Here is a 27,743-nt window from a genome sequence, read left to right as displayed (position 1 = left end):
AATTCCCAAAGGGAAAAAAACCCAACAAAATAGCACACAGATAACTCCTTTCTTCAGCAAGTTTTAAATCTAGAAATGTGAGACAAAGAAAAGAAATATTGTGGCCCTTATTTTTCATACAGGAAATCTGGTGACCATAATCAATTATCAATTAAGCCAAAGCCCCACAGAAATTAGGCCAGACTGGGAAACAATCCCAGCTCTGTAATGTTCCAAGCGAGTGTCTTCAATTCAAGACGAAGGTTCTTGTCCATCTCCAAATGGTTTTAAGTAGGATGCAAATTTTCACTGCCCTCAGATGAAAAACAATTTTTTATTCCAAGTGCTGAAACGCCCTTGCCTCTTCACTCCCTTACAATACTGTCTGTAGTACTATAATAAGACACCAGATCAATGGCCATTTTTTTATGAGCATATATATTCTGTTAGAAGTACTTTTGTTAACAAGCTCATCCAGCTGCCTTTACAGATAAGGTAACATATACTCAAGCTTCCCAGCCTTAACCTTATTCTTATTCTGGTGGGAGACTAACCATCTACCATCAGTACGGAAGTTTACATGATGCTTTGTGACACCGAGACAACACCAAAGCTTGGTCTTATTAATTCTTTGACACACGAAGGATAGCTGGGCAGGGTTACAAGCCTATAATTTCATTAAAAGGCATTTATGACATTAACCATCATTATAAGAACCTACAGATGAAATTACACACTTGATAATTACCCTTAAGGTATCTCTTAATATATTAGCTCTGTATAATATATATGGTAATTTTTAAAAAATCATTGCTGAATACCAAAGAGATCATATTATCTTATAATACAGATGATTCAGAGACCCACACATAGTGATTAAAACAACCAGATTACTCAGAGCCATAGTCCAGATTTTATTCCTCTTCACAGCCTAAGAAGTTCACACATACTTATCCCCATGCAAACTACCCCTCACGACCAGAACACAGCCCTTTGGTGACAGAAAGTGGGCAGCAGGTCAAGGGAGATTCTGCCACTCTACTCCACCCTGGTGAGACCCCACCTGCAGTTCTGCCTCCAGCTCTGGGTTCTCCAGCACAGGAGCTGTTGGAACGAGTACAGAGGAGGCCACCACGATGATTAAATGGATTGAGCATCTCTCCTACAGCAGAAGGCTGAGAGAATTGGGATTTTTCAGCCTAGAGAAGAGAAGGCTCTGGGGTGACCTTATAGAAACTTCTGAAGGGTCTATAAGACAGCTGGAGAGGAACTTTTTACAAGGACATGTAGGACATTTTACAAGGACAAGGCATAATGACTCTAAACTGAAAAGGGTAGGTTTAGATTAGATATTAGGAAGAAATTCTTCCCTGTGAAGGTGGTGAGGCACTGAAACAGGTTGCCTCTGTTGATGCCCCATCCCTGCAAGTGTTTAAGGCCAGGCTGGATGGAGCTCTGAGCAACCTGGACTAGTGGACGGTGTTCCCGCCCTTGGCAGGGAGTTGGAACAAGACGGTCTTAAAGGTCCCTTCCAATTATGATTCAATCGAAGTGGATGTCTTTACAAAAAGCATCAAATGGAGCCCTAAAACTGCTGTGGGATTTAGGAGGAAAATTTCAGTGCAAACACAATGAAAAGCTTTGAAAATATGCGGGAGACTGTTTGGCATAAACACTATCTCATGCAGTCAACATGAAGGTGGTTTGAAAGTGGACACAGGAATTCTTTGGCATAAAGCAAATGGAATTATTCTTTAGAAGCACTGTTAGTTGAAGCAAACACCCCCTCCTGCCAATTGCAAATCAGTACTTTTGGCTTTTGACTATCAGAACTGTATGTCTTTGAAGGCATAATGTTTTCTGACACAAAATTAAACCCCATAGAAAAAGGACAAATAAATCTCATGGATTAAACAATTGTGAGTCACACAACAAACACATCATGAAATCAGAGGCACCATTACTTAGCACAAGAATCACCATCTGAAGAAACTGAACCAGAAAAAGACAACATGGGCAATAACAATGGTACTGTGTAATAGAGGAAAATCACCCCAAAAATGGTCCCATAAAAGTCAGACAGATTGGGAAATCATATATCTCTAACACTGAACAATAACCAGAAAGGGCTTCAAGGCAACATTAATATTACTCACAACAAGTACTCTGGGAATTAGGTGGACTTCAGCAAACTCCCAGTCTCATGTCCCTCTCTAAAATTATGCTGGTTTTTTGCAGTTCCTGAAAGTTCTGCCCCTGAAGCCAGGATTGCAGCCTTGTGCTTCTCCCAGACACCTCTCACAATCTCTTCCTCCACCTTTCATGGGATTAAGCATCTCTCTTCAGTCTTGCATCTTTCGCTGCAGAAGAGCTCCTCCCTGAACAAAATCTCTCAAGGTGCTGCTGACATCTCTTTTCTACTTAGTTTAGGAAATATCTCAAATTTTTAGAATGAACAGAAGTCCTCCTAAAGCATCATGGAGTTAACTTCCACCATCCTTATATGGTCAAAATTCTCAAGCCTCAAACTAACGGGGGGGAGGGGGGAGAAAAGAAACGTCCAAACCTGCAAATAGATCTTTGTGGGCAGGATCTGATGAGGGCACAAGAAGCCAGAGAATTTGATGAGAGATTTCTGCTGGCATCAGAATACATCTGGACCAAATAAAATTATAATTTTTAACAGATTCACTTGCACCTATCAGCACTGAAATGATATGAAGATATTGAAAATTTCTTTTAACAGAAATGAAGAAATAGAATTTCTTTCTTGTTAAGAACATAACCTGTACTGAGGCTTTGGCCTCCTGTCTTTAGCTAATGATGGCAGGAACAGATGTTAAGGTGTCCAAAAACATCCTTCACTGAAAGAGTTAAACAAGCAAATTCTTAACCATGCCTCCTTGGTCTTATCTTACCTTCTTTACATATCTAATTTCCAATTATTTTTAAACATGTAGATTAACAATTTAGGATATTACACTGTTTATTCTACTCATTCATTTTCATTTATTTCTATCTTGTGCTACTATTTAATATTGTCTTAGTAAGATTCTATTTCATTCAACCTAAACTCACACTCTTAAAAATGATAAAGATGTGTAATCACCAGCCTAAATATTGCTCCTCACCAATACCACATCTGGTTTTCCTTTATATCCAGAAAGAGAGCAGAAATAGCAGTCTGTGTATCAGTGTACTTACAGTTTACTTCATCTCTGTCAAACAAGCTTCGCAGGGCTTTTTCCCACCTGTGCTATCTGCAAAGCTAAAAACAGATGATGTAGGGTTGACAGCTACAAAATCCTCTGCAGAGTCCATGACCTGCAGGAATGTAAATCCTCCTAGGAACACCCAGTGTAAACATGTTCGATTTTCCTGATACTTAATCAACAAGTTTTAAAGGTGGGTGGCAGAAGTATAAATGAAAAGATATGCATATATTTTCAGTATATGTATATATTTTCAATAAAATGAGACTATACAAGCAGAAGAAAAAGAATCTAAAAATGGGAATCCTGCAGTACTCACTGTGCCATACTGTCTAAACATATACTATGCCAAAAACCATCACTTGAAGACAGCTTTAAAGCTGGCAGGAAAAAAGCTCTGTATGCATCTCTAATCTTTTAATATGACACAGAAGTATAATAAAAAATACTCTCTGTATGACACGGCTGGTGCCATCACCACCCCAAAAGCCCATGAGAGGACACCAAGAGGACATTTTAAGAGAGTTACAAGACACAATTACGAGTGACCCTTGTCTGTAACAATGGAAAGAGATCTGTTTGTAAAAATGATGCTCTAAAGCCTGACCCAATAGACACTACGTGTGTCATCTGTGGTGTGATCTGTGAGGCTGGGGAAATAAAACACCCTACAGGGCTTGTCCAAATCAGAGCTATGCTGTTCCCATACAATTATCAAAGTATAAAATGTCATGATAATATGAAACCCCACACTTTAGTACACGCATTAGAATATCCAGAATATGGGCGGGACTTATGTGCTGAAATCACTGAGAGGGAGGTTCGACATTAAGCCATTAATGGTCAGTTGTCCCATTATCTCGAGCCTAGATTAATCTCACATGGACACAAGAATCAGCCATGACCTACCCATCACTGATACTTCCTCATCACAGTCACGACAGAGGCTCCTCAGAGGGAATGTCATTAGAAATGCAATTACTGCTAGGATCCCTCAACACTAAAATCACTCTCTGAATCAGAGCCCAATGCTATTAAAAAGTCAAACATCCCCTGCAAACAGGTATAACACAGATAAGTTGAGCAAGTCCCTTTGGAACCTCAGGATGAGTGAGGAATAGCCCTTTGTCTTTCACAGCTGGGGGTGGGAGTGGGAATCACCGGTTTTACTTGCTGAGGTGAATCCTGCTCTCATCAGTTTACTTTTGGAGCTGGGCAGGAGCAACAGAGAACAAAAACTACCTTGTTGAATAGATTAAAAGTTAGTAATTAAGAGCTATAAAAGAAGAAAGTCTTTCCCAGTTGTATTATGGAGTGTTTATGAAGTCTCAGGCATGGTGGATAGACAGATTTGGAATGGTCACTTCAGCTACAGTCAAGTATGTTCATTCTCTTTTTATAAGAAAAATGTCAGACCCGAAAATGAGATAACATGCTGGCAACAAACTGAAGTGGGACAATGGAAAGAAGACTTTGTGTCAAATGGGACAACTTTCTGATAGCTCCAAGTTCTGAACTGCAGTAGAAAATATATAACATTAGGTTCATAAAGCACTAGGACTTCCAGTGCTGCAGATATCTACAGAGGAGTATCACCAAAGTCAGGCTGGTGGTGGAAATAGGAGAATAAAGGGATTTTTTTAAAAAGGAAAATGAAGCTTTTCTGGCAAGTCACAAGTTTGTCCTCTCAGATATCCTGCCTTTCAGTTGTGGCCATAATTTGCTGTTTTCTTACTTTGTTATTACCAGCGTTACTTTCTGCTGCTGTAATTTGTCTCCCAGTTTCTGGGGGCAGCATTTGAGCACAGCTTTCATTTGTACTGCTCAGAGTGTAAGAGTTACAAGCACAGACTATTTCAGATGCTGTAATTTGATTTCCATCACTTTTTTTGACTTTGATTCAGAGTCCCACCTCCCTGCTGAAGATGCTTCTGGATTGGTTCAAAGGTGGCAGCTGCCACTCAGGGAACGTCCAATTCTTTGAACTGCATGAGTCTTGCCTGAAAGCTCTTTCCATCAGGTGCCTGTACTTCATTTCCAGAAAAAAGGTATTCACTGCTCAGGACAGAATTCAAGCAGGTATGTAAGTCATTAAATACAAAGTCCTTTTGGGATAATTACTAAAGATGAACTGAAGTGTGTTTAATCACTAACTAAAATTTAACATATGTCTTTGATCTTGCATGATGCAAGACAATTCAAATTAAAAAAGTAACTATAAAAACCTTCACCTGCCCAAAGAACTTTAGCAGTACCAGTGCACAGCAAAACCACTACAAACGCTTTTTTCTCAGTGAGACCTTTTGTTGTTTTCTATAATATATATATAAGTATTTCCCTAAACTGAGGGCATGTTGATCTTATTCCACCCAGGAATTAAAAGCTGCCTGTCTTTCTTTGATAATAACTTCCACCCACCAAAGCCAGCACACACGGCAGATTCATCAAACAGGTACAGGAAGAAAGAAAATTTCAAGTCCAACTCAAATCTCATGGACATTAGTCTGCAGCCTTGGAGACTGCTCTCTTACTATCCTAATAACTTGAGGCTAGCTTAATAATGTGAATCACTGCAGAAAGCCTCAAATGATCATCTCTTCCCCCACATACTCCATGGAAAAAGTGTAATTTTACCTGGGGCTAAATAGACTTTCAAGGAAAACACAGTGCCCTTTGTTGTCAGGAGCAACCGGATTCATCCAGGTAGCTGTTACTCCAGAGATGGCTGTGGGAGGGAAAAACTGACACTGCTCTGAAATACTCTGACTCAGCTGCAGAGGTGTGATGTGCCACGTAGGTCTGCCTGGGAGCTGGGACTGGAGGTCACCCTCATAGCCCAGGGAAAGTGAAGGATGCTCTCTATTTTGGTCCAGAGCTGGCACCAGACCGAGCTGGGGACTCACACTTTGTGCTATGCACACCTCCACCAGGTGAGCTGCCAAGGGTTTCTGAAAATGTCTGCTAACTCTAGTAAAGCTGGCAAGGGACACCCAGTCCTGCATTCAGGGCTGTGGTGTAATTCCCAGTATTCAGGAGTTCAATTAGCTCCCGTTTATAAGGGGTAAGTTAATCTCTCTCTTTTTGGTAAAGGGCAGACAAAGAAAGCTTATGTCATACGATTGTATTTCTTCCCATCTCCTGCTCACTTGATAAGCTCTCTCAAGGTTTCACTTCTCTACAGTTTAAGTTTGAAGCAATGTGCTATTCATATGTAACAAGCCGCATCTTGTGGTAAAAGTGCTTTTATCTCAAGATGGCCATCTTCAGATGCAGCCTTAGGACAGAAATTTGATGTAAGTATCTGGATTTTCCTACAGCTCACAGGTTACGTCCACCTAAGCACGACCAGAGGACTGAAACGTTGCTAGACCTGCACTCAATGTGTGTGTGTGACAGCAGAGTGGATGCTGTGCATTCGTGCCTGCTGATATTTCCCTTTCTTCACAGTCCTTCTGTGACATTGCCATATGTTTTTGGACTAAACAGCTCAGAGCACACAGAAGCAAGACCGAGACTATCTATACCTGACATAAGAGACAGGATCCCAGTACAGCTGGATTTCTACCCCTATGGAAAGATAACCAGCAGCAATGCAACTCCCGCATGGGTAACTCAAGCTAGTTCTGCTGTGAAAAGAGTGGTGACGTTTTGCACATGGGTAGGTCTTACATCTCTCCACTTGTGGATCACCCAGAAGTACAAATTCTGTCTGCTCACATATGGGAGTGTGATTGCACATTGGCTGACTCAGCTGAAGCACAAAATAGGGATGAGCTGGCTTTGTACCAACCACAGGAGGACACACACTAGCTGTGGCAATATAAACATGCCAGTTACCCATCAAAAGAGCGAGTCTGGATAAAAAGAAGTCAGTGTGAGATCTTTGCTCTGCATCATGTGGCTGCTGCAGTATATTTGTTCAAGAAATAGGAGTCCTAAAGCCTAATTTACTGCACTGTTAAGCTATGGCCCAAGACACAAAACAAAAAAAGATGCTGAAACATAACAGGTCAAAACAAACTTGGGAAGCAAAAGTGAAGGGAAAGAGGCCATGGGACAAAATTAGATTAGAATTACAGGAAAAATGCAGGCTACTCCAAAATGACAGGTGATTCATAAAGGGAGAAAAAGTAGAAAGAAATAAGAGGAGAAGTAATTTCGTAAGCTCATGACATTTCAATACTTAATTGACTGGACTGAACAGACATTTTGATGGGTCTGGTGTCATCTCACCCCGTCACAGCACAGATAAGTGGGTCACTGCTGAACTGATTGGTTCTCAATTCTGAGCTTGTGGGGTCCTTATAATGAAGCTATCTATCCTAAGTAAGTGCTGAAGCTCCTCTGGCAATACCAGAAGGGGCGTTTGTTCCACTGTCATCATCAAACATGTCCTCTGTCTGAACTCCTGCAGAAAATACGAGTTGTCTCCCAGGTTCCCTCAAGTAATGCAGCTATCTAGATTAGCTGGTGCTGAACATAGTCTGTGAAGCACTTCATGTTTGTCTGACGAAAGCTGTTACATAAAGCAGCATAAGCAATGAGATGCAAAACAGGTATTTCAATGTTGGCCATACTGCACGTGGCTCCAAGTTCTGGTCCTGCCTACAGCCACATCTGTGCAGCTGCTGTAAAGTTAATTCCTAAGCATGACATTCCTTTGGGAGGGAGCTGTGGAGTTGTATCTAATCTCCACTTTGCAATTAACTCAAGACTATTGCTACAGTGCTTTCTTAAGACAGCTGGGTGCAAGGTGCTCTCCTGTGCCAGCTTTAGTGCCTTGAATGGGCAAACTGGGTCATACTGGGTCATACTGTGTTACCACTTCACCTGGGCCAGGTACTGCAGCCTTCTGGACTGTGTGGACACAGGCTACATTACTGTCCCTATTCCCAAAGTGCTCAAAAGGACAGGAATGTTGTCCTATTAGCTCTGAAGAAAATCACAGATCAGCTTAGGGTACTGCAGCCCAAAGAAGAGAGAGAAATTGTACCTTCTATCTGTGCTTATAATAAGTGTATCAGCAGTAAGGCCTCAGTAACCTGGAGACAGCTTTGCAGCCCCTGTCATACCCTCACTATGCCACCACAGATGCAATGCACAAACACATGCTGCAGTCAGAGACACACCCAGAGAGTTTCTGATCCTTCAATTACTGAACAGGACCCAGAGCTGTAATAGGAAAAACTTTAATAAAGTCAGGGACTCATGGGTAAAGGGTCACCCCCAACACTTTGATAAAATACTTCACATCCGATGCCTCCCCGCAAGCGCTGCAGTATCTGCTGCTCACAAGGGCTGCTGAAGGTGAGCACACAAACCAGCCAGGTGTTTCCAGGAGACTGTCCTTTGGATGCACTGCCCCGCAGGGGAGGAGAAAAAAGCAAGGCAGAAATCTACTGAGGTCCCTGTCTAAGAAAAAGCCTGACTGTTCAGGTTCATTTCCACTGCAGGGATGCCCTTCCCCAGACGTACCACAGGGCCTGGGCTCTGCGAGCCAGGGTTTCCCACCTGCTGTGCCCACTAATGCTGTCACAACTCACCTCTGCCCAGAAAGCACAGAAACACTTAGCGCAGTTTTGGCTGCAACCACAGCTACCTGTTGTTAACACTTTTTTCTGTGAAAGAAGCTTTTAAATAAGAACTGCCTAAATAACAAATTTATTACTGCAAAAGTCTCCTTGCTGGGCAATAAACACTCATTGCAAAGTAACTACAGTTAAGAGGCTGGCAGGAACACAGTCCTTATGGCAAAGGCTGTGAATCGCTGTTTCAAAAGCAAATCATAGTAATCTGTGCTACACATGCCAGCAGGAGGAACATACCTCTCCTCTGATTTGGGGAGTGCTCAGAGACTTTAAGTTTCAGCTCCCAGTGGATCACGTCCCCCTAGAAAGTGTTTGATGCTTGTCAAAGTGGCAACCAAAGAGAGAGGTATCAATTTGTACAGGCTTTTTGAACGCTATTCTTTCCCCTTAGATTAATTGCTGCAGTTAGACCAGCTCCAGGTCCTTCCTCTGAAGAGGCAGGCAGGTTAAATGCATCCTATAAAGGACTTCCCAGTGCAACTCTATAGGTCCAAACTGTCCACCAGGGAGATCACTTGGCTTTCCTGCTCAGAGGGCAGCAGCATATTTGAACAACGGACTACTTCTTCCTCACCCCAGCCACTGACCTCTTGCCAATGCAATTACAACCCAGAGTGTATTGTGCAGTGCATTCACTCTCTCCAAGAAAGTGTATTTAAAATGGATTACTTCTGCTCCTTAGGCAGGCAATCAATAGAGATGTGGACTGCAATAAGTACAGAAATGTCTGTGGGCTGCAGTACTTATCCTCTACGTCTCTTCAGAAATTAATTAAAAATCAATGAAGTGTGCAGCCTATTAATAAGGAACCTCCAGATTAACAGATACAAGCACAGCCTTCCCTCAGGTTCAGAATGAACACAGCCCCAGTGCAAACACACTGGAAATTCTCCAGTACTCCAAACCATTCCATAAGTACCCTGGCCTTGCTTGGCTATGCCCTGCATCTGACTGAACAGCAATATTCCCAAATTTATGCATCTTTAACAAATTACATGCTATTTTGAAAGACAGCTAAACAGGAGGAATTTGGGTAAACATATAGAGGCTTCAGTGTTACTGTGCTGGCCTTCTAGAAAATGGTCTTATGGGCAAAGCAAAATCACCTGGGTGAAGATGGGATGCAGCAAACATCTAACACAGGGATAAGTCCAATATCTTCCCTCAAGCTACAAACTCTCTTTTTTTTCAGACAGCTTTCTTTAGAAATGAGTACTGACCCGGTAGCAGATAATTTTCCACTGGAAGTGTGCAGATGAACTGACATATCATGCACTGGATGCAAGGTTTTCCAGTGTTCACTTTATATTGCTGCATGTTATGATAACATAATATGTGACAAAACAGGTCTTTCCTGTACGCTGTGTACTTGCCTGGTTCAGATGAGACAGTGTGTTTGGACAGCTGAACTTAATCTCCCCTTCTCTTGGGCAGTGCCCACAGAGCAGACAGGAAGCACTGTGGTGGTACTATCTTGTGTGTTCAGATGAAAATCCCGCAGGAAAAGCCCAGAGCAGCTCCCTGCTTCACAAAAGGCAAATACGTACGTAATTCCACTGATCTGCTTGAAACACTTAAAGGGTGAAATTTTTGACCTCAAGACACAGGAAAAAAAGGACGCTTTTTGTCCAACTAAAAGTTGTTAGCATTATCCTGTGTTCTCATTAAATTAAGCGTGGAGGATTTTATTTTTCTTTTCTCAGCAAACAGCATAGTTGGTGCTGAATTTCTGAGCTAGGCACCTTTATTTGAAAGATGCCTCTGAAGCACACACAGCTCCAGGGCTCTGTATGACCACTTTTAAAATCACCATTTCAGTGTAAATAGGAAAACAAGAGGACAATGAAAGTGCTCCTTCTCCTAGAAACCACTGCCTTCACAAGCTATTCCAGTGAGGGCCACTGGACTCTGAAGGAAAAAATGGAACAAGGGTATATTTACCCTCTCCTGCTACTATTTTCTCACATAAGCAGAGCAAGCAGTTGGTCTGTACAATGGCTTCTGCTTTGAACTGCAATATTGTTCTACAACAGAAACTGTTCTGAATTTATTTCAAATGCTTTCGGTACTCTGATTCAAGAGACTCCTTGAATAAATTAAAGGTTTGAACTTCCAAACTGTTGCCACTATGTTTCTGAGCACTTCTTAAAAACCCACATCACAGGTAACCATAGTTACCTATTTCATTTTTTTCCCCCCTTTTCTAATTGAGAAGCTTATGACAGCTGACAGAACAGGAGAGGCCAGCCACATAAACAGAGTGTGCTCACCGATAATGGCTGGAGAAACCTGCTAAATAATCCATTAACCTTATTCAATAAATCCAGATGAGTGCTGGAGTGGGGTGAGTGGAAGATAGAAATGTGGTTTCAAGAGACTCTTATTTCCCCCCAGCTAAAACGTCACATTATTATTAATGGTTCAGAGCATCGCTGTGTTGACAGTGAGAGCCCACACAGCGTGAGTCAAACTGCCACTGTGTCCCACCAGTTCCCTGCCTTCAGTGTGTGTGTGGGTATCATTAAATACACCCTGCCACCTTTTCCTTTTCACTCCATGATGCTGGGGAGGATGTTTATAACACAGATAAATTATCCAAGAATATATAAAAGGTCCATATGTTCCTTGAGAGAATGGAAACAACAGCCAGGGACTGTGCCCTGGCAAAGTGGAGGACAACTGAGCACTGCCCACTGCACTGGGGTGCATGGTCTATCCCCTCCTCTGCTTCTCTGTCCCCCAGCTCAGCCCTATCTAGACAGTAACACCGACTCCATGGAGATGTGGGGATAGTGCTTCCAAAGCAAGTTTAAACAAGCCCTTGCATTACTCTCTTACAGACTACTCACAGAAAAAAAAAAGTATAATTCTACCCTTTAGGTAGAATTAGAATTACAGGACTCAGATAATTATGGAGCACTGACTGCAGTAAGAGTTTGTGTTATGTATTGGTTCACTCTTCCTTTAAAGTGGTTCTACAGCTCTACCAAGGGATCACAATCCTACACAGGGGAGAAACTAGTTCTGAAGTTGTAAATGCTTAAAAAGAAACCTTTGTCATGGCCTCAAAACAAAACTGATGTCTTCTTTTTCTATATATTCCAGAAATACCTGAACGTGGTTTTGCTCAAGCTTTTGAAATCCATTTACTTTTAGGGTGGAGAACAGCCCTGGAGGTTTTATTTCCCAAATCTGAGAAACTTCCCAGTGAGCAAGAACTGGATGTTTTAATTGATCTCTGTACACTTTCCAGATACAGCAAATACTTCAGTTACAGCTACATTTTTGTCAAGCTGTCTCCGGAGCCAGGGATGCCATGATTTATTCAAAGAGAAAAAAAAAAAAACCTCATGACTTTGACATCTCAAGATCTGAGCATGTGGGTGGTGAATATACTGGAAATTTTAAGAGCTGCTGAGCTGAAGCAGGTGACCTGAGTAGAACAAAGAGGAATCAGGGCAGGTGTATTTCCGATGATGGTAACATTTCAAGTGTCTTAAGACTCAATTCCTGATTTTCTGAACTTAAAGGGAGTTTTTTCATTAATTACAACTGAGACGGGTTCAAGCCTTGGGTTAGTGGTGCTGCTGCTGCTACTGCACAGCATGCAGCTGCAACATGCAAATCAGGTTGAAAGGGATTTTAACCATTGGCAAAGTAACTCACAGGGGAAGTGGAGGAAACCTAACAGCCCTGGCCTCCTCTAAAATCCCAAGTCTTCTTTGAGAAGACTCACACTTGAACTTTTTCCCCAGCTATGACCACTCGCTTTTTGCCTCTCAGCTCTACAGCCATGAATTTTACTATGATTTACAATGTCACACTGATAGCCCTGGCTACGGAATACATATGGAGACTTCGCTCAGAGTAGTCAAAACGCCTTTTAACAGGATTCAACCTCTTCCTCTAGCCTGTGGTCAAGACCTGGGGACCAGCCACTAACACCCTGCTTAAAAAGCTGTCCCTGTTCTTCCTGCAGTTCTGTGGCAGCATGTTCATGCTATTGCTCCAGGACTGCCAATGTACAATATAGCCACAGTTGCTTTTGACAAACTGCCCTATAGATACAGGAACTGTCTTCTTCTTAGTATTGAATGAGAAGATTCCTAAAAGTGTCTGCTAATAGTAAAATCATGCAGTGGGTAGAAAAGTCTCATGTTGATTTTGGTTCATTTGGATCAGATTCAAACATATGAGAAATCTCCAAAGCACAGTTTCCACACTCTCTTGGCTAGCATTTTTCAGCTGTTCCTCCATCTCTGGGCTGCTTCATTCACAGTTCTTTCCTTTCTCTTTAAAACAGTCGAGCTATTTCAAAGGCTCAGCTGTAGAAACTCACCATTTCCCCAAGGACCCAATCATGCTTTTTTCCCCTACTCTTCAATTAAAACTAACTGGCAGCAGGCTCAAAATATTTCTCTATCTTGACTGAAACACACTGATTAAAACACAGGCACAGGCGCAACATGACCCCCCTACAGAAATACCTTTAAAAAGGTCTTTACAGGAAAGGTTCTTCAGGAGCAAGGCAGGGAGAATCATGCTGTCTCTGGGGACAGCATAAAACAATCACGTCAATAAAAGCTGCCCATTGAGCAAGTGGTACAGACTGTGATGGAAAGGACTTCTTTCCAGAGGCACTGAGATGGATGAGGATGCCTGGGATCACATATGGACACCACGAACCAGCTTCTTGCCTGTGATATTATTACTAGAACATAGGACACCCAGACATAATTCTGGCTCTGCCTCTCCAGAAAACTTGCACAACTTTCCCAAATCACACCATTCTAAAATTATGTTTAGCACAACAGCACACACAGCACCTCCAACTCCAGATTCTAGAAATATTACAATTCATTTATAAATTTCTAGCCAAGCATATACAGAACGAATGGAACTAAGAGCTTCTGTACTGCATCTGCTAAGAGTCACACCAGTGGGCTGAACTGGGATACAAAGGCTGCAATTCTTTTACATCACAAGAGTTCAGACGTGACCATTCCCTGTTTTCATTGGAATTGATATTTACTTTTTTTGCCACTTCATATATTTTTAGCTCGGCTCCCTAAGAAATCAGGATGACGCACTTGTGACATGTGCGTACTTATCTTTCTGTCTGTCCCTCTCTAAGAATTTTCAATGCTTTTGAGTGTTTTCAACCTGATTCTGCACTACACTCGCCTCAAAAGTTTTGCATTCTTATGAGTTTCCTGAAAGCAGGTGGACAAGGACAGGAGAAAGGCTGTAATAGTTTTCCTGCTTTGTGATCGCAGTCTCCCTTAGGCACTGGAGACTCCACGTAAGAGGGAGATATTATTGAGGATATTTTAACTAGCACTAGGAACATATTAAATTCCAGATAACCTAATCATGAGACGTAAATCATAGGCAACCAGCTCTCAGCAGCTCTACTGCTCACAAAACTGTTTTTCTAAAGAGCTCCAGGGGGCCTCATTGATCACAAATTCCATGAAGTTCTACAAAAGAAAGAATGTAGCCCTATTTACACACACTTGTCTAGATTAAAATTTGGGCTTCCTGCACCTACTCTGGGGAGCTGCAGACCAGCACACCACTACCCATGGGATGCAGGATCATCTTTCCTTGAATTGCTAAAGGGCAGATACAGAGCTACTGGTAATGGGGTCAGAGAGACCATTTCTTCAGAAAAACTACTGAGAGATCTGTCATTCATATGGGAATGTCTGTGACATTGCTTCACTTGACATTACTCACAAGGGGCTGAAGACTACCTGGCCCCAAAGTCATAATAGCTATGGTCCCTTATGGACAGTAGGTGCTCAAGAATGGGAAGGACACAACCAAGCCCAGTTTTCCCTCACTAACTGAGGCTGGAAGTGCAGGGTGAGTCGTGTGTCTTAGGAAAGCCTAAGCTGTCTATGGAGCAAAGGCCAAGGTTAGATGCAGCACAGCTCTTTTCGCCTCATATGTAGCTATGGAAGAAGCCATAAGCTGGAAATACCACAGCAGCAAGCCAGGACACTGCATCTGGACCAAGCTGGTCAGTCCTGTTTAGTGCCTGTTTACTGCACTTCAGAGTCCCACAGGCAGGTGAAAGGTTCCCACTGACCTGAACATTCCTGTATCCACTTCCTGTCTGCAGTGGGGCTCTGACCTGGGGAGCTTATCTTGTAGCAATGATGACACCCCCAGCCACAAAAAGCCTTCATAAAGCCTACCATAGACTAATTTACTCCTCTTTAAGGACCTCTGCCAAAACCAACCAAAACCCCTCTGTGAACGGTAGAGGGCTGAAGGTCAGATAGTTTTGGGGGAATTAGATAACTTTCCAACACTGAACCCCCTGAAGGTCCTGATGTGGCATGCTGATGCTGCAGGTGCACTGCTATCCTGCTCTAAATCCTACTACAAGTACTTCCACGAAAAAAGGTTCATTTTACTTTCCTGCTCTTACCATGAGGATGTTGGGCAATCTGTGTGGCAAAAGAAATGGAAACAGGAGCAGGCAAGACTCTCCAAGACAGCCCGAAGGCAGGTTTTCTCTGACAGTCTCCTGCATGGACTCTCAGCTGTTTAATAATGTGGTTGAACCTAGAGTGCCTTTTTTTTCCTTTAGCAGGAGTATTAATCACAGTCTCATCTACCTAGATTCCTATTTTTATGAAACTCATACAAAGATAATATCTTTGAGACCTTTTCTCCCCTGTCAAATCTGAATAAATTTAAGCAACATTTTGAAAAGCTATTGCAAGGGAAACTGAAGACAGACACAGAGATTGCAGTGAGGCTAATTTCCATAGAAAATCAACCTAAGTCCAAAAAGTTCTAAGAAAACTCAAGCCCTTACACATATCTTTCTTTTACAGGAAAATAACTTCCCTTCCATTTTTTAAAAGAGGTTTAAGTAACCATCCAGCCCTGTCCTGAGGGGGAAAAATCCTGAACTACACAAATACACTTTGGGCCTTATTTTATGCATGGCAAACCATCTGCTTCTGCTGAACTGTGAGCTACTGTTCAGGAGAGAGACCATACCGGAGCATCTTCATACCACAGACGAGACCACCAGTGCAGTGCCATGTTGGCACATCCAGGTCAGCAAGCCAGGGATATCTTTCCCATCTTTTCTGTAAGTGCAGCAACACTGTAATTCCCCAGAAAGCAGACTGTCATAGAAGGAAGTCCCTCAGTACTCCGTGAGGTTCACCAATACATTTGTCATACGGATAAATTTCAAGTCTTGCTCTGCAGTTCAATTACAGCCAACATAACAGACACAATACACCAACCTCAAACACTGAAAAATCAAGGCCAAAGTCTCTTTCTTAAATAAAAAAAAAATTAAATTACAAATACCTACTGGTTCTTGTTTGCTTTTTGTCTGTTCTGTTCTTATTTGCTTTTTGTCCTCTGAGACATTAGAGTATATTTTAACCCTGTATGCAGGCTCACTCATTCTTTGATTTTGCTTTAAATGAAATCAGAAAAGCTCACAGAGTCTGACTGGAGCTGGAGATTTCAGAATATCCTGAGGAATGGTGGTCTAGAGCACAACCATGGGCAACAGGGTGGATGTGCAAGAAGACTTAAGGAAAGACATTCCCCAAACATCTGACTCTCAAACTTCTTCCTGAAAGGTCTAAAAGTTCAGTTCATCTTTTAAACCTATTCTAATGTATACTACAGTATTCATACTATCATTATATAATGTATATCTCCTGGTCCCACCAAGCTAGGCAGCCTTCGTCTGCCAACAAAAACATGATCCCAGACCAATATCAACTTATATGTTTGTATTTTCAACATCCAAACAACACTGTCTCGGTATGTGTTGAACAAACAACAGGCAAATCACAATAAGCAGCTGGCCTAGCAAACACTAAATGTTTTGGAAACATCCCAGTGTGTGTATTTTAAGTAGGAAGTTGGTTTTGCACATTTCTTATGAGAGAATTAACAGAGGCAAAGAAGAATGAATAATACAATTCTGGGAGTTGTGTGAAACAACAGGGGACCGAGTGGGAATGAAAACCAGCCCTCATTCAGTATGAGAGTGAGAACGGATTCAGTCTGCTGAGTGGATTAGGCTGGAAAAGAGAGGCCATCTCCAGGAACCCAGCCAGGAAGCCCAGATGTCTCCTGTAGGGTGAAAAAAAAAAAAAGGGAACTACCTGAATGCCAACTGGATGTCTGAATCAGACTAAGGGATGCTACACAGTGATATGCAGGAAAAGGGACAAAGAAAGCTAGAACAGGACTTTTAGCATGACTTGTAGGGAAACCTGAGAATGATGGATTCTGCATTGGATCCAAAGCAGAGGGAAGTCAAGGATTGTCTCCAATTAAGGAGGACTTTTCCATATATTCCTAAATTAACTAGAAGTCCTTAAAGAAAATCTTGGAACACATTATCGCCTGCTAGGCTCATAGAAACACATAACAGATCTCAATTTTTGGTGATCATGTAGGTCAGTAATTACTGATATTTAATCTTTTCATGTTCCTGCAGTTCCACGGCATTGTGACACAACAGGAGACACTGTTTTTAGGGCAGGGGGATATGAACACTTTGCAGAAACGGAAGGGATAAAATGTTAAATACAAACAGCCTGAGCTGCCAACACTTATAAGGTTTCTCAAACATGAACCCAGACTTCACAGTGAGCTGATATTCCCTGATGATACAAGCAGGGCAACCACAGCCCCTGGAAAGGGGTTTTTCAAAATTCCAAAACATTTGGTGCCCTCTCCTACACTGGGCACCCAGAGTCCTGGTTCTGCCACACTGCTGGGCTTTCTACTGCAGAAAGCTCTCAGCCTGCTTATCCCTCTGAGAGGCGTTGGTCCCTCTGGGAAGGCTGAGAGCTGAAGAACTGCAAATGAAAGGCAGGGGGAGAATTTGCTGTTTGGGGCAGAGGGATGTGGTTCAGCAAAGCCAGTAGAAGCAACTGTAACTTTTATTTAAACATTCCTAGGTGAGAAGAAAAACGGATAAAAATGAGGAGACAGAAAAAGATTAATTTTGAAAGAAATTATCATGTTTTCTCTTGCAATTAGTGAGCATTAGAATCAAAGTTATACTACTCACACAGTTGCAATGTGTTTACTGTGCTGGGTTGCAATTTTTACACGTCTAATGTAATTTTAATACTTTTATCTTTTAGGACAGGACTTGGTTCAGACCAAAATAATCACTGTATTAACTTTTTTTTCCTCAGCCACTGAAAGCAGTTCAGTTCATTACTGCAGAAACAGCAAGCCTCTCCAGTTCATCATTAATTCCTACTATTTTAATTAGGAGAAAGGAAAAAAAAAAGTTCTCTCTGGAAAACTTTGTGCATAATGACACTGTAAATACAAATCTTAGCACAAAGGTATAAAGTACAAACCAGACAAGTCAGTTGCTAATGTAAGATCCTGGTAAACATCAGATTTGGTAGGAAATTAATTTTTCCTTCTGCTGCTCTAAACCCACTGAAATTCACTGCATCACATCTGCCTGCAGAAGAATGAAGCCCTTAAAACTGTCTTAACAATGTTTTCCCTTTACCTTAATTTGACAAATTTCAGGGAAATTTCAGCTCTGAGTAGTGCAGAAAACACCCATTTCTATAATGAGCATGAACTGGGATTCATAATCCCAACAGCTCTTCAGCGTGGGAAAAGTTTTGATGAAGATGTGAACTTGGACTCATTTCTAGTTTGGGCCAGTTTCTTCAGCTACTTTCACAACAGAAGCCAAATCAATAAACCCAGGGCATATCTACAATAATACAGACCTAAGATGGATGGGATTTTGAAAGGTATGAACAGACTTAATTAAGAGCATTTTGACCCAAGGGCTTTTGGATCTCAAACTGAAGCATGAGACAAGCGTCACAACTTGGAAACTGCAAGTCCACATTTCCAAAAAGGAGTATTTAAAGTTCAGCAAATGCATATGTGGCACTTTAATAAGTTTGCCTGTCAACTAGGAAATTTAGGAAGCTTCGGATGATGTGCATGAATGCACTGTACACATGTATCGGACTGTGAAAAAACAGAGATTTTTTTTTTTAATTTTCAGAATCCGTGACATAAACCGTGATATTTTACATTTTGAAGTGGTGAGAATTAGCCAAAAAAAGCTAAGGCAAAAAAAAAAAGTCTAAATGTAAACCACAGCATTAGAGTGAAATCTAACAATTCCTCTGGGTTGAGATTTTGATAAATACTGTTCTGTTTTTGAATCTTGGAAGAAGTAACACAAATGACCATAGTTAACATGCAAGCCCACAAGGTAAAGATGTAATCTGAAGGGATTTTGGTATCTATTCCTAATCCAGCCCAGAAACTTTCCATCTGAGAGCTACACCTGACTCAAATTCATTTGCTTCCAACCACTAAGTCTTCCAATACTGGGAAACAGATGTGATTAGACAGACAAGAAACTTAGGGATCTTGTTAATGGTCAAAATTTCCTGCTTATTCAGGACTATTGTAAAAGAGTTGCAATAGAAGCAAAGAGGACAATAATTTATTAGCATTCATGCTATGCTGGTTTAAAAGTAAACTGGCAGGAGAAATGAACTCAGCTCGAGAGAGATTACAAGTCAGAGTTACAATTTCCTAAAAAGATGACAATAAATACAGTGATACAGAGAAAAAAAACTACTGGTTTTAACCCCCAAAGACAGGTGTATAACCCAGTACCCTGAGACAAGAACAGAACAGGGTTCATTAGCCCCTGTGCTGAGCACCACATGGCCCCCCTGCAGGTAAAGGAAAAGGAAAGGAAAGGAAAACCTGTTGGTCCAGATGATGGTGGCAGTTCTACTGAAGTAAGGATTGCAGTCTTGTCCAGAGTGGCAGCTGCAGTCCTGTTGAAGTTCTGGTCCTCCTCTGGATCTGATGAGTGGTACCAGAAGTCCCCAAACCCCAAACTTTATATATGCTCAAGTTCAGGTGGGAATGTCCAGTACCTCCCCCAGGGCAGGCAGTTCCACAAGGGCTGATTTAACTCTGTGAGTCATGGCATAGTTTTGGAATCTTTGATGGTCTAGGTCATTGCAGCTGCCTATTATGCCAGTCCATTGTGGCCCATGAGCAGAGATGACCCCTCAGGCTGGGTGTGAAGGTGTTAATGCCTCCCCAGAGGGGAGTTATCACAGCTGAGTCATTGGTGTGAAGACAAAAGAACACTTCCCTGCCTCACGGGGCAGCTTGTAGCCTGAGGTGTCAGGTGTGCCCTGGGCAACTGCTGCCAACAGTCCATTTATTAACAGTCCATCAGAGATGACATAAAGGGTGTAGAATAGTTTTGGTTATACCAGCATAGTGGTAAACTGATCCTGGCCCTGTGACTAGGACACATACTAATAATAAATTAGAGCAAAATTAATTCACAAGTTAAAGCAAAATCTTGACCAGAGAAACAGATGCTTCTATTAAAAGAAATAAATTTTTCTTCCACTATCCATTTTTACAAGTAACAACTGCTTGCACCTGGACATTTTATTTGTTCCTGGTTACATTATACTCAGTTCAACTACTGAAAGATCTAGCAGGCATATTATTAGATATAGGACAGTCTTCTTCAGGAGACAGAAAGGAAAAAGCTTCTTGCATGTATCTTTGCTGATTAACTGATTCTACCAGTAATATCTGAAGCAACAGTGACCATTCCAATAACTCACTGAGTAATTTTTTTCATACACATACAGATGCAAAAAAGCAAATACGAAATATTTATGGTGATACAGAAAATTTCTTGAGAACCTGACCTGTCATCAATGAAAACTTTTCAACTCCATGACCTTTGGATTAAAGTGAGTAAAGTGAGAAAAACAGAGAGCTGCTGAGAGGAAGCATAATATAGTTTTATATGGACCTTCAAATACTGCATAATTATCAGGTCCAGCTTTGACAGATCAATATTTGAAAAATAAAAAATCCTCAAATTCTGCATGGCTGCTGGATACTTGCTGGCAATGTCGCAGTGGATTTTACCTCAGGGCTTTACCCCTTTTAAAATTTATCAAGCCTGACTGTACCTCCAGTGACGAAAAGCATTGGTGAGAATTGCTGTGTAAGGGAACAAGCATCTTCTCTGCTTTAGGCATCTGTGCTGGCTATCCAAACTGCACTTGGACTGTCCATACTCTGCCTCCATCCCTTTGGCAAACACTCCAGGAAGATGGGCATCAAGAAACTTAAATCCCTACTGGACAGGTATCAGAGTTCCAGGTACTGCTCATGCCTGTCAGTTACCACTGTGGTACCACAGCTCCTTTGGCTTCAATTAGCCCAATTAGACCTCAAGCCACTTCTGTTTCTACTTAAGGCCCAACTGGAGATCACTAACAGTCTGAAAATGGACACAGAAGCACCTCAGAGTAGCCTGGTAGGAACACAGTTGGATCTTCTAGGAAGGACCAGAGAGAGCACGTCATGAAACCGGAATTTTCTAACAAAACCCAATTCCTACAGAAACGTGAGCTCTGCTAGGGCTGACCACTGCCTGGCTGAAACTTTACCCTCCATCCTGATTCCAGTTCTCTGTAGTTATACTATGGTCAAAGAGGCTGATCACACCCAGCTTCCAAGACTAAAGAGAAGACATGCAACTGTAATTCCAGCATGGATACAAGATCAATTGAAATCATGGAACAAAATCCACTCCCTACTGGACAGAAAACAAAATTCTGCAGCCCTGACCAATTTCTGGACATTACTTTTCAGGGAAGATGGATAATGGAGTTAGTATAGAGACTTTCACCAGAAAAAGTGAGAGTTTGTACAACAAGACCACCACACTACGTGAGAAGTAATTTATTAATACAAAAATACCCTGTTCTGGCCCTGAGCTGACTCTGCCTGCTCGCCTGTGTTTCGAACAGCTGCTCACCTCTTTCCTTGAGCACCCTGTTCCACAAGATCCAGCGAGGCTCTTCACAAATAAACAGCGACGGGGAAAGCTTTCAGGGAACAAAACTTAAAAGAGACCACTTCAGAAACCCTGAAGCCTGAGGTATCAAAAGAAAAGGACTTCTTTTAGAGACATAGTTACAAACAGCCCCCGGTTTCTGAGCCACAGAGAAAATTAGCAGAAGAGCCTTCTATGGCCTTATTTATGCTATATTTACTAAAGTACAGTAAGTTAGGAATAATGTAGACTTTCTTTTTGTCTTTATCCTGTAAAGTAGGTTTTTCTTTCTTTGTATTTAGCAACTCAGGGCTCATGACCAATTTCCACCAACATGAAGAATATTGGGTGGGGGATTTTTTTGTGTGTTCCGCCTTCCTTTTTTTTTTTTTTGTGGGCGTGTTTTTTTTTTCCTTTTCTGGTTTTGAACTGTCATTCACAAATGGACACGGAAACAGAGAATTTAAAGGCTGAGCAAGTCAGCAGGAAAGGTAATATACCAGGAATTACTTATTCCTCTCAAACGGCCTCCTCTTCTCCTCTTGCCCTGGTTCTGAGTGGGACCATGGTAATTGCCACTATTTAGTGGGGAGGGGTCCTCAGAAGCCTCATGAGCTTTCTTAGGATGAGTGGCAGAAGTCATCACTTCAGTTATTAGGCAAACAAAAAGACTTATGAGTTCTCACAGGGCTTGAGAGACCCACATGAGACGCTCTGTACCCTTCCTTTGCTTAAGTTATTTGCTGGCTGGCTGGCAGAAGAATGCCATCAATGTTTGCTAGCCACTTATAAAACATTTCTCCAAAGGGAAAAAAAGCATGGTTCCTTCCCCTCTTCCCTGCCACCACACACCCCAAGGCAGGATTCAGCTCTCCTGCCTGCTCTCCTTTCTCCTGCCCCTCTGTCTGCCTCTCTTTGACTGTTTTTAAAATCCCCTTTAGTGTTTTTCCTTAATGCACTGTCACACATTTTAATGCCAGTTCTTAGTCTGTCAACAATGAACTCTGCCAGCTCAACAGAGACAAAACTGCTTGCAGTTGGCAGCAAAGATCTATTGAAGTGTGAGTAACATTTTTTCAATAGCAGCCCTTCATGTAAAATACTAAACTGAAGTGCAGTCTTTCTACTATAGGCTGCGATTAAACTGTAATTCCCTGATAGACTTATAACCATGATTTCCTACCAGCTGGCCTGGGAAATTATTTCAGTACTTCACCCAACAGAGCTGTTATTTAGACGGCACACACAGAGAAATGCACATTCGATTTTGGTTCCCGTGTTTGGAAGGCAGGAATGTACCACGGCTCCAGCTGTGGCCAGGTTTCCACAGTAGATGGCAGCACCCAGGAGCTCTGAAGCTTTTCAGCTGGCCAAGCTATTCCAAAGGCTCCCTGTTTCTGCGGTCTTACTTAATTTCCACACAGTACCCACAAGGGGGTTGTCCTCCTCCTTCCCTGCCCTTGGTTGCAGTAATCCCAGCTTTCCTCACAAAAGCCTTTCTTTACGCCCCACTGTTTCAGAGCAGATGATGCTCGGCTTGTTCTGCTAAAAAGACTTCCAAGGAGAGCGAGAACTGAGAACCTGGCCCTTTGCTAACTCTTATTTGACGGATTTATTTCATCCCATAAAAAGAAAAAAATATGACAACCTTCAAAGCACAAAACTTTGCACTTCACTTGCAGCATCTGTGGAGTGAAAACAGAGGAGTAGTAACAGGTATTGATAACACAGATTACAGACCAAAGGAAATGAGATGTGGAGAAGCAATGAGCTCCAAGCAGCCATTTTTGACTTTGCAAACTGAGAGCAGAGCTTTCAGTTGTCTCTGTTATTTTCTCACTCTGGCAGAGAGGAGCCCTACCACTCATGTGCAGCAGGAAGCAGGGCACGTTTCCCTCTGGATCAGCTCCGTGTCTTGTCATAGAATCATAGAAGGCTTGGGTTGGCCTTAAAGATCATTTCTTTCCAATCCCCCTGCTGTGGACAGGAACACCTTCCACTAGACCAGGTTTCTCAGAGCCTCATCCAACCTGGCCTTGAAGACTCCCAGGGATGGGGCATCCACAGCTTCTCTGGGTAACCTGTGCCAGAGCCTCATCATCCTCATCACAGGGAAGAACTTTTTCTTCATATCTCATCTTAACCTACTCTCTGTCAGTGTGAAGCCATTCCCCCTTGTCCTGTCACTCCAGACCCTTGTAAAGAGTCTCTCTCCATGTTTCTCCATTCATGTACTGGAATGCCACAATCAGGTTACTGTGAAGCCTTCTCTTCTCCAAGCTGAAAAATCCCAATTCTCTTAGCCTTTCCCCCTGGCTGAGGCTCCAGCCTGCCTTCAGTGACTTGTTACCCCCGTATGATTCACACAAACGCTCCCAGATTTCTCTCAGGTCTGAGGAACAGTAACCAACACCTTCTAAAACTGTTCCATCCACCTTGGCTCAATCAGCCTAAACCAGCATAAGCAGTGGGCACAGCCCTACAGGGAGTAGCCTCTTCAGACAGCACAAGCACAGCTGAAGGGGACTGTGTCCCCCAAAACCCCCACTTTAGCTGGCAGGCCAGGGAGCAGAGCAACTGCTCTGGGTACTACATATCCACCACCACCTACAGAAACACCACAGGTGCTCCCCTATGCACTGTGCAAGGGGCAGGAGTACAAGGGATCATCACATTCCCCCAAAACACCAACTGTATGTCTTTGATATGGAGTACCGAGGTGTCCTCAGAAATAGAGAGGGATAGAAGAAAACTCTGCAGAAGACAAAGATGAGCTCACACTTGTAATGACAGAGAAAGGAAAAGGTGTGTTGCTGCACACCAATTGTCTGTTGGATGCCTCTGCACAGGGCACAATGAACCATGGCATAGCTAACAATGGCCACTGAGTGAGGCAGACTGATTTTTAACCAAAGAATAAAAAGATCCAAATGTGCAATTAAAGAAATTAATACTTGTTTATCCTACACTTTTCCTAGTACTGCCCTTTCAAACATCATTTCCTTAGTTCCTGCTGATTTGGCAACAAATGTGTTAAGGAGATCTGCAGTGGCCCTGATCCGTGTGTGGAGCAACACAGGTGTTTTCTTTTTCCTCCAGATTTTTCTGGCCGTGTAATGCACTTGAGAGAAGCATGGTAAGACAAATATGAATGGGGAGAGTTAGTACTACATCTAGTACTATTTTGCACTTGCGTTTCAGTGTGTATAAGCTGATTTCTTGGTACAAATGCAGAAGCCATTGCTTCTGCAAATAAAGACCTGGAATTGTTTTCCCATTGTGCATCTTATGATTTAATTTTAGGCCTTATTTTTTCGTGGGGAACATTTCTAAGTCTTAAGTGCCCAGACCTCTCTGTTTCACCTCCTGCATTCAGAGGTGGTGTGGTACAGACCAAGGACAGAGAAGAAAGGGAAAATAGCACTGTTTGCTATGGTTTTCATCCTGCTCCGTTCCCTTTCCCAGATGAATGCAATAACTTTCACTGCCACTTTGTTGGTGAGACAGAAATATGCAGCATCAAACATGCAATGTTAAAGTGCTGTCTGGGATATGAGCTGAGGGAGCTTGAGCTTATGTCAACAGCATCTTTCACATCTCACAGGCATTGGGGGGATGAAGGTCACTGAGGAAGAGCACTTGAATCAACACAAATCCAACTGACAGTGCTAAACTTAAAAGGAAAAATTGCTCCCGGTTTCTCTTCCTCATTTTTGACCACAAATAATAGGAGTAAAGTATCTCTTTTAAAATATCATACTGCTAACAGCCACTCATCCCCAAACCCCCTGCACCTTTAAGGAAACTACAGCACTGTGTCTCCCCAGCACCTGAGCAATGTGAACCCTCCTGACACACTAGCCAGTTGGCTTCACGCAGACTGAGCTCTGGGACTGGTACTTGCTTTTGCCTCTCTTTAAAGCCACCTAGTGAGACAGACATTTGTGGCCACTGGGAAAAGTCCCTCTGTGAAACACCAAATGGATTGACCTGGTACAGGGAGTGAGAAATGCACACACAAGTCTGATCCACGCACCACACCAACAGTGAGGGGCAATCTGAGTGAAGCGGGGTTCAAACTCCAGCCACTTTTCGTCCTTCTCTGCAAGGAGGTGAGTTTTGCTCTGAGATTAGGCTCCAAATACATCTCATTTTAACACAGACAGCAGACAATTTAACCTGGCAACTACTAAACTCCTATATTATCTTCCACAAATGAGTTTGGAGAAAATTAAAAGAACCACCTAATGAATCACTTTCATTTTGCTTATGTATTAATTAGATTAGGACTTCTGCTGGCACTGCACAGTGGGGAATATGAAACACAGTAGGAACTAAGAGGCCTGCAAAAGGTGGGACAGAAAGTCCACGGGTTAATCAGAAACACTGCTTCCAATCTTGTGATGAAGACTGCCTGAAGACATCCCACACTACTCTCTACTCTCAATACAGCACGATGTTAACAACATCAAATCAACAACAGGAATATCGGTCTTCTAAAGGACTGGGAGTTTTGTCCCCTCCCTTCAAACAATCAACACAACAGCTACTTGAATGTAGCTGCAGGCCCACTAAAAAGATGGCAAATTCTACCATGCTATTTCAGGAGATGGCAAGATCAAGGCTAATAAAGAAACAATCCAGGACATTGATTTTTCAGGTTTACAAGCTGTTTCAGACAGAGCTGGCTCTGTGGCATTTGACACCTTGTAAGAGTTTAGCATAGAAATAATGTACAGTCTCTGCCATATACCGAACTTCAGTATCCATGGTAAATTTTGATGATGTGAGTGGGGTTTGCATGTTTTTTTATTATGAAATTCTTCAGCCATAATAAACTCTGTACAATGCTGCCCACAGAGCTGGCAATTTTCTTTTTGTCCTGCACTGCATTTTCCTGTAAAATCTGTGCTGACTGGGATTCCTATGCTGGAGAAAGCATCTGAGCTGGATAGAAAGCCATGGAGCCCCAACCAGAATCAAAGGCATTCCTGTACCACTAGACAGAGGATAAATATTAAAGCTCAATAGCAATTCCAGTCCCTCTGGGTTCTCACTTCTTTTGCCATAGGAATATACAAAAGTATAGTTAATCTTACTTTTGCCTTTTATGTTCCTTAGCTAAGCAGTAGCTGGAGACAGGAATACAGAAAATGAATATGCTGCCAAGACAGTATTACCATCAGGGTTTTGTCCCCACACTATTTATGCCACATCATTACTCTTGTTCTCTGCTCCAGATGAAAGGAGTGCACATACAGCATTCAGATATAAAGTCATAGTCCTTCATACGTTCTCACCTGAAGGAAAATTCCCACTGCAAAGAAATTCCAAGTTGCAAAATAGTGGAAGTTTGGAAAAATACTCAATTCAGGTAGTAGGAACGTGCAGTGTACATTTGAGGACAATGTTGAACAGCAGTCAGCAATGCACTGTTGTAATCACGAAGACTAGTACCATACTGAGCTGTACAAGCAAGAAATAGCCAGCATCTTATGAGAAGAGATTATTCCCCTCTATTTATTTGGAATTGCATATGAAACCTCCCGTGTCTCCCCACAGTACAAGAGAGATGTCAACAGATCAGAGAGAGCCCAGCAGAGGACTGCTAAAATGGTTAGGGGAATGGACTAGACAAAATACAGGATGAGGCTGAGGAAATGGGGTTTTGTGTAGCCTGGAGAGGAGGTGGTCCACCTGGAAATCTAACTGCACACTTCCACTACCAAGTGGGAGGCTACAGAGGTAAGAGGCCAGTCTCCTGAGGCAACAGGCATAAGCTGCAAGACAGGGAATTTCCAATGGGTAGAAGGAGGCATCCATGCTGTTTGCATTCCTGCGTTTGCTATCTTCCCCTTGCAGATTGCCTTACTGGTGAAATGAGGGGGGCTGAAATGCTTAATCCAGTCACTTAATCTCATTTTCTTATCAACAGAATGTCCCTCAAAAAATGAGAGGGAGAAAAAAAAAAAAAAGGGAAACATCCAGAGCATGACAGTCTAATGTGTGAATAATGTGGAGCAGGGAAAAAAACCTGGGCCTAGCTGTGCATATTTGTCCCCACAGTCAGCGTGA

The 27,743-nt window shown here is 42.3% G+C and overlaps 1 protein-coding gene across 4 annotated transcripts in view; it reads right to left on the bottom strand.

Annotated features, from left to right (window-relative positions):
- The window catches only part of ERBB4 (erb-b2 receptor tyrosine kinase 4), a 605,247-nt gene that overhangs the window by 36,379 nt on the left and 541,125 nt on the right, over positions 1-27,743 (bottom strand). The window lies entirely within an intron of this gene.

This window comes from Pipra filicauda, unplaced genomic scaffold (genome assembly GCF_003945595.2).
Source record: "Pipra filicauda isolate LSUMZ 115617 unplaced genomic scaffold, ASM394559v2 scaffold21_size4447388_pilon, whole genome shotgun sequence".
In the NCBI taxonomy this organism is placed as follows: domain Eukaryota; kingdom Metazoa; phylum Chordata; class Aves; order Passeriformes; family Pipridae; genus Pipra; species Pipra filicauda.
Note: the sequence above shows the minus strand (reverse complement) of the source record. Positions and strands in the feature narration are given on the sequence as shown.